The sequence below is a fragment of the Phalaenopsis equestris genome, unplaced genomic scaffold (assembly GCF_001263595.1).
Source record: "Phalaenopsis equestris unplaced genomic scaffold, ASM126359v1 Scaffold235899, whole genome shotgun sequence".
Classification (NCBI taxonomy): domain Eukaryota; kingdom Viridiplantae; phylum Streptophyta; class Magnoliopsida; order Asparagales; family Orchidaceae; genus Phalaenopsis; species Phalaenopsis equestris.
The window spans coordinates 19,320-21,827 of NW_018253752.1; positions in this window are offsets into that span (position 1 = coordinate 19,320).

The window sequence follows — 2,508 nt, forward strand, 5'->3', positions numbered from 1 at the left end:
TATGGTTCCTATTGACCATTTACAATAATCAATTTTGAATGATCCCAAGGCTAATCCAAGCTAGACCCAAGCCTAGCCCAACATGACCAAATTGACTAAAATTCAAAATTCCCTTAAATTGACCCTTCAATTGAGCTCAAAACCACTTCCATCCTTCACAAAAGTTGTTCCTTATGATCATATACACAAAATAAAACATTTATTTGGGCCAATTTACATAGATAGCTTATAATAAACCCAAGATTTGTTCATTTGCACCCACTTGGACCCATGCACGAAATGTGACCTAACCACCCTAAAGTCACCAAATTAACTCCACCACAGCCATTAGTTGGACTTAATGACCAGTCCAAACACCATGAAATCACCTAAATCAAGCCATGGAACAAAGGTACCCCAAATTAAGGGATCTCATTTCAAAAAATACACATGATTAAGATATCTTCGCCAAATCAAAACATATTTGCATTAAATTGTTGTGATGGATTCCTCTGGATGCCCTGAGCACTGCCCTGAGCACCTAACCACCTCCCCCCCGGCTGAGCGGCCAACCTAGTGGCCGAAAAAGCTCAAAATTGAGAGCTACTCCCATGGAACCTCACCCAAATCAAATCTAGAGGCCAGCTCAGCCAAATTGAATTGTAGAGCTCCTCTGCCCCCCTAACCACCACTTTCCCCCTCCAAATTGGCCATGCCACCCACCATAACCCCATTTTTATAAAAAGGCCACCTCAATGGCCATTAAATAAAGTGCTAAAATTTTCTTAGAGAAGCCTCCCCAAATCACTCACAAAGCTTCCCTAAGATCCCCTCAGTGCATTCCAACTATTTTCCCCCACCAATTCCCACTGCTGGAGCTCAATTTTGAGCTTGAAACCTTGCCGGAAACCAGGACAGAACCCAATATTCCACCAAACCCAAATTAACATCACCCACACCTTCACAATAGTGAAAGGATACAAAGCCCCATCAAATCCACCTTCCACAGAGCCCCTAGCATAGACTTCAATCAACACCCAAAATTGGTCCTGATCAAAATCACTCCTAGGCTTTACACCAAGACTAGAGGCTCAATCCCTAGTCTCCTTGGACCTCAAAGAATGTGTAGAGCACCTCCAATTGAAGCTTTTCTTCTCAGAGCAAAGGTATAAAATTTCTCTCCCTCCTGAGCCTATTTTGATTCTACATTTAATTAGGCTTAATTTGATTGCTTGGTTACCGTATGAATGTGTTCGTCTCACTTAGACGAGTCCATAGGATCAAACCAGAAGTGATTTGGTTGAGTCTAGGCTGAGATCTTAGGGTTTCGGTGAGGACGGTCACAAGATCATTCTATCAGGGATGATGACGGGGAGCCGCTAAATCAAGCGTGTATCGAATGGACGGAGGAGATCGTGTCGGAAAGCGCTTTAGGACATAAACCGCGGATCGAGTCAGCGGCTACGTAGATGGCGGCATCCAACTAGAGCGCACCACGTGTGCCTTCAGAGTCGTCGCAGGTTGATGCGGCACCGCGTGTTTAAATAGATAAATAGGGTATTTTCTTATTTAAATAAATATCCCTAGCTTTAAAAATTCATAACTTTGTGTAGAAAAATCACAAAAATAAAATAAAAATACCCTCTTGCTCAGTGAACAGAGGAGAACAATGTGGAATAAATTTCAAGTCCATTTAATGCATACAATATTTTTAATTTATTAAACATTGTTTGGAATCATTTCATTCTCCATGCATACTAACACATCACCTTGGCTTGAAATTTTGGCATGTTGCAGCCTCTGTCAAGGGAAATATCCTCTGATTTTTCCAAAATAAGAGGAGGTTCCTATATAGAGATCCATATTTTTCAAGTTCTTGCACCTTATTTCCTAAAAATAATCATGGAAATTAGCATATTGATTAGAAAATTCTAAGAAAATTTTGAAAGGTCCACCATGACCAGAGAAGCTTTTGGAAAGAATTTCATGGGTCAAGTCATTTAAAATGCACCTAATTTTCACAAACCCCAAATTATTAAGATAATTAATTTTGGAAAATATAAACATTTAAATGACTTAATTTTTTATCTCCACTATTGTCTATGATCTAGAGAACTCACCATAAAAATTTCAAAATATTTTGAGTTCATTTGATAACTTATGTTGATTTTCAAAGATAAATACCACTTTTGGCACTTAAATGATTTTTAAAAAATCAAAATATAACTCAAAAAATTATGAAACTTAGTTTTTTGAGTTCTATGTGATCAGGGATATTTTATAAAAATAAAATAATTTTGAGTTCTCTGTGATCAGGGATAAACATGGATTTCCACTAAAATAATTCTAATAAATCAAAGAAAAATCAAAAAAATATAAAATTTGCTCCCTTGTGTTCTCTGACATCAGAGAAATTTTTCAAAAACATAAAACTTAATTTTCATCATTTAAAATATTTTATTTTTATTAAATAACCCAGAATTTAAAATAATTCTAATAAATCACAGAGAATTCAAAAAATCATGAAAT